This window comes from Tursiops truncatus, chromosome 20 (genome assembly GCF_011762595.2).
Source record: "Tursiops truncatus isolate mTurTru1 chromosome 20, mTurTru1.mat.Y, whole genome shotgun sequence".
Classification (NCBI taxonomy): domain Eukaryota; kingdom Metazoa; phylum Chordata; class Mammalia; order Artiodactyla; family Delphinidae; genus Tursiops; species Tursiops truncatus.
The window spans coordinates 24,444,659-24,458,394 of NC_047053.1; the positions used below are offsets into that span (position 1 = coordinate 24,444,659).

General features: G+C 38.9%; 1 pseudogene; it reads left to right on the plus strand.

The window, feature by feature from the left end:
- The first annotated feature begins 412 nt into the window (after window positions 1-412).
- Window positions 413-1,507, plus strand: LOC117309389 (G protein pathway suppressor 2 pseudogene; annotated as a pseudogene).
- Window positions 1,508-13,736: the final 12,229 nt, after the last annotated feature.

Consider the following 13,736-nt stretch of genomic DNA (forward strand, 5'->3'; position numbering starts at 1 on the left):
AAAAGAAATACATTTTCAGAAGTTCAAAAAAAAGAGGAGGCTTAAAATTAATTCCTTCTCCTTGATTAATTATTAAAGTATGTGCTCCAGAAAAAAAAAAAAAAAAAGACTGAGTCCAAGAAAGAAGAGAACAAAAGAACATATTAATAGTAAAATACATAATGCATAATGAACTCTAAACTATATAGATAGTTCAGTTATGAAATTTATAAAATGGAAAAAAATTCAGTTTAAAACAGCAGACAGCCGCGCACGCGAAGGAGCCACGCTGAGGGCCGGGCCGGGCAGTGGGCACTTGACCGGGGTGGCGGGCGGGCGGTTTCCGCCCGGCCCGGGGCACTCCCCCTGAGCGCCCGCCTACCCGTAGGCCCAGCCCAAGGTCTGGCAGCCAGCAACAGAGCCGGGCGCCCACGGCCCGAGCGCCCCCGGCAGCACTATGCCTGTGCTGCTGGAGCGCCCCAAGCTTTCCAAAGCCATGGCCAGGGCGTTGCACCGGCACATCATGATGGAGCGGGAGCGCAAGAGACAGGAGGAGGAAGAGGTGGACAAGATGAAGGAACAGAAGATGAAGGAAGAGCAGGAGAGAAGGAAGAAAAAGGGAATGGAAGAGAGAATGTCACTAGAGGAAACCAAGGAACAAATCCTGAAATTGCAGGAGAAGCTTTTAGCCCTACAGGAAGAGAAACATCAGCTTTTCCTGCAGCTCAAGAAAGTTTTACATGAGGAGGAAAAACGGAGGCGAAAAGAGCAGAGTGACCTGACCACTCTGACATACCAGCAAGGCTTGACCGTTCACACTGGAACTCACCTCCTCAGCATGCAGGGGAGCCCTGGAGGACACAATCGCCCAGGCACCCTCATGGCAGCAGACAGAGCCAAACAGATGTTTGGACCCCAAGTGCTTACAACCCGGCACTACGTAGGCTCAGCAGCTGCTTTCGCAGGGACCCCAGAGCATGGGCAATTCCAAGGAACCCCGGGTGGCACCTATGGGACTGCTCAGCCCCCACCTCACTATGGACCCACACAGCCTGCCTACAGTCCTAGTCAGCAGCTCAGAGTACGGTACCTGTCTCAGCCGCAGCCTCAGCCCTATGCCGTGCCAGCCACTTTCAGCCCATCCAGACAGGGTTCCTCCAGCCTGGTGGTGTCCCGTCCTTGCAAAAACAAATGGAACACGCTAACCAACAGACAGGCTTTTCTGACTCATCCTCCCTGCGCCCCATGCATCCCCAAGCTCTGCATCCAGCCCCTGGACTCCTGGCCTCACCCCAGCTCCCTGTGCAGATGCAACCAGCAGGAAAGTCGGGCTTTGCAACCACCAGTCAGCCTGGCCCTCGGCTCCCTTCATCCAGCACAGCCAGAACCCGCGATTCTACCACAAGTGACCATCAGATTTGATCTTCAACCTTGCCCCCAGCCCCTGCCGTGGGGGAGGATCCCTGGTGTGTCCTAGTCCCAGGCCAATAAAATCTACCTGCCACTGAAAAAAAAAAAAAAAAAAAAACAGCAGACTGACCAAACATGCTGTGTCTCTCATTTCTCCAGAGAACTCACTAAGATTGTAATAAATAAAAATAAAAGGCATCATCAGTACACAAGGAAAAGAGAATGGAAATAGGTGCATCTACATATTGGAGAATTTAACAAAATTTTTAAAGGTTAAAAGCAAATAAAGGAATAGGAATATTTACAGTGGTAGAGGAATTCACAGAGTAGAGTACATGCTGTGGAGGATATACAAAGAAAAGAACTTACAGTAGTAGCCTTGAAAAAATTCCATATTTCAGAATTCAGAAATTCTGTATAGAAGAAGGCTGAAAAGTGGTGACAGGCTGAAATCATAGGGACTCATTTAGAAGTCAGTATACAACAGTCTAACCCTCTCACTTCAGCCAGCTATTACCCTGGTTCTCTCTTTAGGTACAAAATCAGAGGTTTATTCTGAGGGAAATTTATTAGCAAAAACTCAGGACTCTAAGAAAACTTGAAAATTGGAGATTAAGCGTAAGTATATATAATATGCAGTTAGATTTCAACTTCTCTATCACATACAAAATGCCAGCAACTGGGCATTTACATCACAGATGCAGATCAATTATTGATTTTGCCCTCCCCATTTGAATAGCCTTAGGAAAAAACAACTTAGCATAAAGGCATTTGGTGATTCTGTAGAAAATGGATAACTTCCAGTGTCAACATTCTAAAGCTGAGCCCACAAGCAGAAAAATCCCTGTCGTGTGCATTAAACTTCCAGTTAGCTTTTTAAATGTGTGCTCTTAGATATGACTTTTTTCTGTTAAAAAAAGTTATCAACCTAGGAATAGATAGAAAATTCCTTAACTAACCAGAACTTAACTTACAACAAATAGCAAAATCTTTTGGAACACTGCAACCAAACCACTACAAAAAAAAAATTGGATTTATGATATTGAAAAGAAAAGGATTTAACTCACATTTGTATGTGATATTTTTCTATAAATTTCCAAATAGTCCACAAAATAGCTATTAGAGATATAGACAATGTAGTAAAGCAGTTGAGTTAAAAAAGAATAAGAAAAATAAACTGGTATATAGGTATATGCCAGAAATAATCAAGTAGAAAATATATTTTTAAAAAAAAATCAGTATGACCTATTGCTATATCAACTATTAAAAATAACAACATCAGTCTAAGAATAAACAAGTGCTAGAGAATATGGCTGGTGGAGTAGGTATGGGTGGTTTAAGGAGGAACACCAAGATGTGAATGAACTTCTGAAGTACTGCAAAGTGAATGGACCAGGGAGATATTTTATGATTGTGCAGCAGCATTAAGAGCACACCTGGCACTGTGGTCATAAATTTAAAATGCGGTTCATCAGCATGCTTTAATGCCTTTAAGAAGCCATACTTATTTGCATTGATACAGGTGCAGAGTTGGAAGAGAGCTGGATTTACCTGAGTTGTGATTTTGTCAAGAGAATTGTAAAATTGAGAATAAGGGCAATGGAGTAAATAATACATTTAAACAAGTTAATAAAATAATTGGCCACAGAATTGAAGTTGGATAAGGAGAGAGGAAAGGACATCAAGAAATACACTGGAGAACAGAAAAGGTATCAAGACAAATAGATTGGAGGTCTCATTTGAGTAAAGGGATTGTTGAAATTGGAGTAATAGAAGGATATACATATTACTATATATAAAATAGATATAATCAGCGAAGACCTACTGTATAGCACAGGGAACTCTACTTAATATTCTGTAATAGCATACATGGGAAAAGAATCTGAAAAAGAATGGATATATGTATATGTATAACTGAATCACTTTGCTGTACACCTGAAACTAACACAATATTGTAAATCAACTATACCCCAATATAAAATAAAAATTAAATTAAAAAATAAATTTAAAAAAAATAGAAAAATGAGTTGAAAAGTGAGGTTGTGTAAAAAATTGAAATTACGTATTGGTTGAAATTCGGAGTAATGATAAGATCTGGGTGTGACTTAGGTAGAATGGTGGACAAGATAATCAGAAAATAGGAGATCAAGTAACTGAGAAGTATTAACATTGCAAATGTTACCTATGTACATACTGAAATCAATAAGAATTATGATAGGTCAAGGAGAGGAGGTAGGTAAATTATACCAATAATGAGAAATAATGGGTAACATAATCTAAAAGCCTTGAGATTTTAAGCTGAAGGTTTGTAAGGAAAAAAGAGGAAGAGAGGTCTGGAATGACAGACCTCTAGGCTCAGTGGTAAAAGGGAAAGAAAGAAAATAGATGGAAATAAACAACTACCACTTAGGAGTGCTGCAGAGAAAGCAATACCCCAGGAAAGTTCCAGGTTTATGATGGCACAAGAAGAGACAGGGGCCAATCAAGGAAAAGATTGAAGACATAGAGGAGTTCACTGGTGATAAATAGTGAATTCCATTGGTCTCAGTGGAGAAGCTGAGGAGTTGAGGATGAGTGGAAGATGGATGACAAGGAAATGTACAGATCATATATAGTTCTAAGCATAGGAGATAAGGTGTCTGAGGCTGTGATAACATAAAATGGCAATAAAGGAGAAAGAGCAAAATTACACGATTTCTGGTATTCTCAAGGAAGATGGTGTTAATGAGGGTAAAACTGTAGGGAGATGGGAGTGGCGGTTGTGGGGCTCTCTCATGATCCCTGGCAATATTGGGCTGAGTGTCTGAGAGAGTGGGATGTTAGTCCCAGTACCTGTCAGAGATGAACAAAATGTACTTGGAGCTTGGTGCACCCCCCCTCCCAACCAAGATGATGGAATGGAGTTATCCTAGGGGAAGCCAAGTGTTACTCTTGACCTTAGACAATAAGGGTAGAAGTGATGGGGGCTGAGGTCTCAATTTGGGGGCTCACTTTTGACCAAGTACTATATAGGGCTCATTAAAGCTGAGAGCCCAGGACCCCTGCTTGAGCTCTGTTTATGGAGTTGAGGACTTCTAATAGCTGGGGAATTTCCTGCCTCCCCACTAAGAAATCTGAAGAGAAACAGATTCTCTCCTTGCCTGGTATCTAGAATTTGGTCAAATGATATGTACAGCCTTTCAGACACTCTCACCAGGGACTTTGAAGAGTGGAGTAGTGATGCAAAGGCTCAAGATCAAGTGGAATTCATCCACAAAGTCAAGAATATGGCAATGAGTGTTCAGGGCAGTCAATTTTGATAGTGGGAAATGCATGACCCACCCAATTTTGATAGTGGGAAATGGTGACAGTTCCTGGATCAGCTTCCTGAGCAGACTTGGAGCTTGGCTGTGCTTGACCTCTCCTGGTTCCTACTTAAGCTGCATGCACAAAACTTCCAATATCAGCACTTCCCACAAACCCTTCTTATAAATCCCTCTTCTGCCTAAATAAACCAAATTAAGCTTCTGATATTTTCAGCCAAGAATACAACTAGTACCCCTGCATATGAACAAGATACAGCTGGTGTCCAAGCTATTCACTTTTATTGAAGAATCTCACTCCAGTCCTTTCCACAAGGAAAGACAGCATGTATTCTTATTTTTAGAGATCTTGGTGTTTCCATCACAGTGTTTCTGACAGAGTTTACTAATAGCCTGGCATTCTCTTCTACCCCTAGCACTGGGTACACAACATTTGGCAATTATTTCTTAAAATTACTAATTATTGGATGGAGTCGTGTCTATAAAAAAACTGAATTCAGTGAAAGCTCCACATATTATAAGTGCTTATGATACTACTGACAAATAAAAAGTCTGATGATCCTTACACCTGAGGAGTAAGATTTAGTTCTCCCCTTTTTCCTCCACTTGGTAGTTTTCTTAAATTCCATTCTTTTAAGGAAAAGAAATTTAACTTTAATGTCATTGCTTATGTTACCACACACTGAATTCATATAAAGCAGGAAGAAGAAATGGAAAATCTTAAGCACAAAGTAGAATTTTTCAAAATAAGTACATTTCTTGGACCAATATTTTGATTCATATGTGACATTTCTGACTTCAAATTAAATCATTAAATGATTCACCAGACTTGAATCTTGTGTTTCAATTGGTTAGCACAATCTGTTCTCCCAAATTAAATTTCTAAAGGAGTATGTCTTTGGATACTATATACTTCATAGCTGACAGGAACACTACCTAATTAGCTATTTATATGCAAAGCAGGAGAAAAGATAATTAGAGACATGGATTATGCAAAGGCAATCACACGGACAGAGGGCAAAAGAAACTGCGAACATATTGAATCAAATTTGTATATACATTTCTACAGTTTATCATGTTTCATTTGTATTGTATTACATTTATGCACCATTTAACATGTTATAAATGAAGTAATATCCTAATCCATTGATTGATAAATTAAATATAAATCTTATAACATGAACTATCTATTGGACTACAAAGTTAATAAGCTTCAATGAATGAAAAGGAATAAAGTCTTATATTTGGAAAATGCCTTCCTTAGTTCTGACCTCCAGTACTCTTCTCCAGAAAGGGAAGGTGGGGAGCAATGGAAATAGTTAGCTTTATATCACTAATAGCTTAGTCAAAAAAGAAAAACCCTGGTTTACAGAACCTGTTCTAGTTATCTATTGGTGCATAACAAACCACCTCAAATCTGTTTGGAGTAAAAAGACAAATATTTTATCATGCTCACAATTGTGTGGGTCAAGAAGTTGAGTAGAGCATAGAGAAGATAGCTTGCCTCTGATCCAAGATAACTAGGACCTCAGCTGACATGACTTAAATGGCTGAAGGTTGGTTGCTGAGAGAGTTGGATTAGGGTCACATTTCTGGAGCTTCAGTTCTGGCTGTCAACTAGTTTCTTTGGTTCTTCTCCATATTGCATTTTCCGGGGATGGAATGTCTCAGGAGGCTTCTTCACTCACATGCCTTATACATTAACTAGCATGGTTGGAACAGCTGGAATTGAATGGACATCTCTGTCTTCTTTTTTTTTTTTTTTTTCCATGCAGCCTTGGCTGGCATGGGCTTCCACACAGCATCATATTCTTAGGGTAGTAATCCTATGCAATGGCTTGCTTCTATAAGACCGAACATTTCTAAAACACAGCATGGGGAAACTGCCAGTATGTTAAGGCCTGGACTAGGAAATTAGCATGGCAACAATTCCACCATATTTTATTGGTCAAAATATGCCAAGATTCAAGGGAAGAGGACATAGACTTCTCTCTCAATGAGAGGAGTGTCAAATAATTTGTGGCCATATTTAATTTGCTAAAGAACCTTATATCCACCATGATGATGTACCAGAACCTGGAAAATCTTAGCAGGATTCCATGATATGACTTCACATAGGTGTTATTGAACTGAAGTTCACATGCCCAATGCACAGTGAGGCCAAAAAAACTGAAACATCAGACTTTGGCTCAGAGAAAGGTTTATCATAAGGGCCAAGCAAGGAGAATGGGCAGCTCGTGCTCAAAAGACCCAAACTCTGATGGATTTCAGGGAAGAGTTTTTAAAGGCAAATTTGAAGGGAGTGCTACAGGGTGTGTCACTTTCTTCTAATTGGTTGGTAGTGAGATAACAGTGTGGTGCTCCAGGAATCTCAATCATCAGCCTCTGGTTCCAACAAATCTGGGGGCTACATGCTCATGGTCATCATGTAGTTAACTTCTTCCATTTGGTGGGGAGTTTAGTATCTGCAGAACAATGCAGAAATGTGCATAAGACACTGTTATCTATGTCCTTCAGGGAGGAACCAAAGATTCTGTGACTGCAATATGGCTGATCTATTATTCAAACTGCTACCAGTTCTCCTGACCCAACTGCTATTTTTTGTTACTACATGTTCACATTCTTTTAATCATTAATTCTTGACCCAGGCTTTTGTGACTCAGGAGAGGCCTGGGGGACTAAAGCTTTTCTACAAACAGAGGCAGGCAGAGGATGGGTGGGGGGGTGGGGGAAAGTCTGTTTCAGTAAGGCTTCATAGGGTGCTGCTTACACAGGCTTTCACTTACATGGCAGCCCCCCACCTCCTCCCCCAACACACACACACACACACACACACACACACACACGCACATGCACACACACACGCACAAGGCAGAAATGCAGTTTCAAGAATAAAGTGTTTTGGAACAAGTTATTTTTTAAAAACTGTTCCAAAGTTAGTATGTATGCAAAAATTCATGTTTGAGCTCCCAGTTTGGCACGATGACCTGAGCTCTGAGTATATTTATCTCAAATTCTTTCTAAATCCTATTGAAATCATGGTAAATTTCAAAAGGGAATACATTCATAAAAGTGCAGATAAGGCAAGAAAGATCATTAGAGTACCAGGTAAGTTGATGTACTTCCTAAATATGGAAGGTGCATGACATCATACTGATAGACAAACTAAACAGAAATAGAATCAGTGCACAGTATACTAAAGGAATGATGCAGGTGGAGCCTGCAGGGGACCTCCAGGCTTGTAGCAGAAAGAAAAGGAAAGTCATAACAACAAGGAGAGCAGAGTCTAAATGGTTATACTCCTTCTTTCATGTATGGGTGTATGTTTGTCCCCAGGATGAACTAAAGAGCTGCTCTTTAGAGAAGCTGAGTAATCTGTCTAGGAGCATTAAGGCTCTGTGCAGTAAAGGATTAACCTTGCCCAAAGAAAAGTTTGACCCTTTGCCCTTAGAGAAATAACCTCTAAGCCCTGAAGTATCCTGCTGAAAAGAGTGTATTTGTTTACCTGGGGACTATGGGCTACTCCATATAGTTTATACTAATAATATGATTTATGGTGATGGCCTTGGACCACATAGTATCAGCTTGAGCTCTGGGAGAGCTGGATGGTAAGGTCAGCCACATGGAAGATCAATCTTGTCTATGTGACCAAATCCCAATAAAAATCCCCAAGGCTCATGTGAGCTTCCTGGGTTCATTCCATGCATATTGTCACATGCTGTTACTGGGAGAAATAAGTGTTGTCCACATGACTCCAGTAGGCTTCACACCTGGTCTCTCATGTACTCTGCACTAAATGCCTTTTCCCATTGCTGATTTCAATCTGTATAATTTCACTATAATAAACTATAACTGTGAGTATAACAGCTTTGCTAAATTTGGGGTCTTTCTAGTAAATTACTGAACCTGAGGGTAGAGTTGGGGACCTCCTGAACTCAGAGTTCTTATTGAGAAGATTGGTTTTCAGGAATGGCCCTCCTCATTTTAGCATTTAGGTAGATACTCAGACTGCTTGCCTTCTCTCTCTCTACTTTTGAAATCAAATTAACCCAGACAAACAGAGTTTACAGTAGTCCCTTCTACTCTAGGAAGAGTTTATGATTGATAAATAAAGAAATAAAGGAATTCACAAATAGTTTACAGTTATGCCAATAACTTCTAGAAGAACCCAACAGAAATGGTCAAAAGGAATTACCCTTGTGGAGTGGAATGAGAATCATGGAGTATACAAAAATTTTACCCTACCATATTTTAAAAATATTATTTCCGTGGATATAGATTTTTTTGATATTTAGTAGAGTACATGACCATCCAAAAGAGACAACACTTTTCAGTTTCCCTTGCACTGATATGTGGTCCTGTTGCTAGACTCTGGTCAAGGAGATATGCTCAGAAATGTGTGGCAACTTTGAGAAAACATCATAAGAGACATCCAGTGTGTCCTTTTTGCTCCTTTTTACTACACATACTCCTCTTCCTTGTTCCCTGAAGCAGAAACCCGAATGCTGCCTTGGAACATAAGAATGAAAGCCACAGACTAGAGAAAGTAGAACCAGGAAGTAGCTAGAGCCTTTGAGAACAAAGTAGAGTGGAGCTGGCAGATGACCCCTAGACTGAATAGCTCCAAACTTTTACGTGAGAGAGAAATAGCTCTTAACTTTGGTCTAAATCAAAGATATTTTGAGTTTCCTGCACATGCATTTAAAATTAATTTTAATATACATATATTACTTTTATCAAAGCAGATTCATGCTCTGCCACTCACTTTACTTCCCTGCTGTTTTCTCGAACTCTATACCTCCTCTCTTCTTTTCCTTTGAAATAACTTTTTTTTTTTTTTAACATCAGTCTCTTGATAATAAAGTCTTTCATGAATGGCAATGGTTTTGAGTAAACAGTTTTGTCATCTGGAAAGAGCTCCCAGCTTATCTTCCCGTGCATCCTTGGGATGAAGCAGAAAGAGTGTGCTGCCTTCTAGTATACCATCAGTGTACCTAAGCACCAATATTTTGGCACCTTTGAGAAGAAAAAGGCTGCAAGATGTTGTTACTGTCAGTAAATCCCTTAAGTTATTAGTGTAATGAAAATGGAATTTCAGATAATAAGTCAACATTAATAAAGCATTTTTTTTAGTATTACAGATGTGCATAAGAATTTCTATTCTTTCCCAGGTTTACATAGTAATTATTATTTTTACTTCCTTGATATCATCAGGTAAAGGTATAATGTAAATGCACAGTGTTTTTACAGACAGAGTCAAATGGGATGCTGAGAAAACCTGAAAACACCCTGGGGAAAAATGGCCAGATGTTTGTCCATGCACATTTTTAATCTATGGTCTAGGTTATGGTAAATGTTACAGAAACAAATAAACAAACGAAAAAATAAAATACCCTACATATTCTTCACATTAAACAAGACAAAATGCCTTAATCTCTGGCTGTCTTTGTTCCATGGTGAAATTATTTCACCCAACTTCATTCCTGCAATTCCCAGCACAAATAAAACACCTGTGCCCCTAAGCTAAGTGGGTAAACATCGACACACTTGTTAAGCATTACAGATTACCTGTACTGTAAGTCATTTAAATTGCTGGTGCACAGATGAGCAACATTTATTTAATTGTTTAATAACCTACACTCTAAAGGAAGCTTGCTAATACACCTACAATTGAGAAAAAATAATGCTGTTTCAGGGAAACATGAATTGACTTACCTTTCATGTACTGCTGTCATTACTTGGGCAAACCTGTAAAACGTTAACTCTCATCAGTGATTACATGCATGGTCCTCTGATGCAGTAGAACCCTTTGTCATGCTGAGGCTCAGAAGAAAACCATCCTAGGCACTGTAGGTTTCAAAATGTCCTTGTTATTTTATTTTGACCCCTTTAATTTTATTTCTTATTTATATTTGTTTGTCTGTCAGTCTCAAGGGAGCTTATTGTGTATTAGGAGTTGACCAAAAGTACTTTGGGAAATGTAAAATACTCTTCATAAAAAAATTGAAGGTATATTTATTACAACATGTGTAATTTTTCAGCTCTAGGATTCTCTTCCCATTCAAGCACTTGAATAAGAACACTTCATTCTACCTTTGCCATCTGACAAAGAACAACTGTGATTTAAAATCCATCTAAAAGATCACTGAAGTTAAATTGAACAAATATTTCCTGAGCACATACCAGGTAGTATGCTAGTTGTTAACTAGCTGCTCCTTTAAAAAGATAAAAATATATACAAATAAATATTATAGTTGATATAAGGAAGTGTCTGTCAACACAAATTTTGGAGTCAGATTGCCTGGATTCAAATCATCCAACACTTACTATCTGTTTGTTACTGAACACAAGTTCGTGTGCCTGATGCACAGTGAGGCCAAACAAACTGAAAAGTTGGAGTTTGGAGCAGAGAAATGTTTATTTCAGGGCCAAGCAAGGAGAACAGGTGGCTCCAGTTCAAAAGTCCCATATTCCCTGATGGTTTTCAGGGAGAAGTTTTTAGAGGCAAATTTTGGGGTAAGGGCTACAAAGTGCACGACTTATGTCTGATTGGTTGGTGGTGAGGTAACAGGGCAGTACTCCAGGAATCTTGTAATCATCCGAAAGTTACCATCCTCCACTTCAGGGGGAGCCTTAGTTCCTGCAGAAGAACTCAAAGATATTGTTTGTTTTTCTTTTCTTTAACATCTTTATTGGAGCATAACTGCTTTACATTGTTGTGTTCATATATCCCCATATACCTACCCTCTTGTGTCTCCCTCCCACCCTCCCTATCCCACACCTCTGGGTGGTCACAAAGAACCGAGCTGATCTCCCTGTGCTTTGTGACTTCTTGCCTCTATCTCTCTATTTTACATTTGGTACTGTATATATGTCAATACTACTCTCTCACTTCTTCCCAGCTTATCCTTCCCCATCCCCATGTCCTCAAGTCCATTCTCTAAATATGAGTCTTATTCCTGTCCTGTCCCTAGGTTCTTCAGAACCAATATTTTTCTTTTTTAGATTCCATATATATGTGTTAGCATATGGTATTTGTTTTTCTCTTTCTGACTTACTTCACTCTGTATGACACACTCTAGGTCCATCCACCTCATTACAAATAGCTCAATTTCGTTTCTTTTTATGGCTGAGTAATATTCCATTGTATATATGTGCCACATCTTCTTTATCCATTCAACTGTTGATGGACACTTAGGTTGTTCCATGTCCTGACTATTGTAAACAGAGCTGCAATGAACATTGTGGTATATGACTCTTTTTGAATTATGGTTTTCTCAGGGTATATGCCCACTAGTGGGATTGCTGGGTTATATGGTAGTTCTATTTTAGTTTTTTAAGGAACTTCCATACTGTTCTCCATAATGGCTGTATCAATTCATATTCCCACCAACAGTGCAAGAGTGTCCCCTTTTCTCCATTTCCTTGCCAGAATTTACTGTTTGTAGAATTTTGATGATGGTTACTGTGACAGGTGTGAGGTGATACCTCATTGTAGTTTTGATTTGCATTTCTCTAATGATTAGTGAGGTTGAGCATCCTTTCATACGTTTGCTGGCAATCTGTATATCGTCTCTGGAGAAAAGGCTATTTAGATCTTCTGGCCATTATTGGATTGGGTTTTTTTTGTTTTTTGATATTGAGCTGCATGAGCTGCCTGTATATTTTGGAATTAATCCTTTGTCAGTTGTTTCATTTGTAAAATATTTTCTCCCATTCTGAGGGTTGTCTTTTAGTCTTGTTTATGGTTGCCTTTGCTGGGCAAAAGCTTTGAAGTTTCATTAGATCCCATTTGCTTATTTTCATTTTTATTTCCATTTCTCTAGGAGGTGGGTCAAAAAGGATCTTGCTATGATTTATGTCATAGAGTGCTCTGCCTATGTTTTCCCCCAAGAGTTTTATAGTGTCTGGCCTTACATTTAGGTCTTTAATCCATTTTGAGTTTATTTTTGTGTATGGTGTTAGGGAGTGTTCTAATTTCATTCTTTTACATGTAGCTGCCCAGTTTTCCCAGCACCATTTATTGAAGAGATTGTCTTTTCTCCATTGATATTCTTGCCTCCCTTATCAAAGATAAGGTGACCATAGGTGTGTGGGTTTATCTCTGGGATTTCTATCCTGTTCCATTGATCTATATTTCTGGTTTTGTGCCAGTACCATACTGTCTTGATTATTGTAGCTTTGTAGTATAGTCTAAAGTCAGGGAGCCTGATTCCTCCAACTCTGTTTTTCTTTCTCAAGACTGCTTTGGCTATTTGGGGTCTTTTGTGTTTCCATACAATATGTGAAATTTTTTGTTCCAGTTCTGTGAAAAATGTCATTGCTAGTTTGATAGAGATTGCATTGAATCTGTAGATTGCTTTGTGGAGTATAGTCATTTTCACAATGTTGATTATTCCAATCCAAGAACATGGTATATCTCTCCATCTGTTTGTATTATGTTTAATTTCTTTCATCAGTTTCTTATAGTTTTCAGCATACAGGTCTTTTGTCCCCTTAGGTAAGTTTATTCCTAGGTATTTTATTCTTTTTGTTGCAATGGTAAGTAGGAACGTTTCCTTAATTTCTCTTTCAGATTTTTCATCATTAGTATATAGGAATGCAAGAGATTTCAGTGCATTAGTTGTATCCTGCTACATTACCACATTCATTGAGTAGCTCTAGTAGTTTTCTGGTAACATCTTTAGGATTCTCCAAGTATAGCATCATGTCATCTGCAAACAGTGACAATTTTACTTCTGCTTTTCTTATTTGGATTCCTTTTATTTCTTTTGCTTCTCTGACTGCTGTGGCTAAAACTTCCAAAACTATGTTGAATAATAGGGGTAAGATTGGGCAGTCTTGTCTTGTTCCTGATCTTAGTGGAAATGGTTTCAGTTTTTCACCATTGAGAATGATGTTTGCTGTGGATTTGTCTTATATGGCCTTTATTATGTTGAGGTAAGTTCTCTCTATGCCTACTTTCTGGAGGGTTTTTATCATAAATAGGTGTTGAATTTTGTGAAAAGCTTTTTCTGCATCTATTGAGATTGTCATATGGTTTTT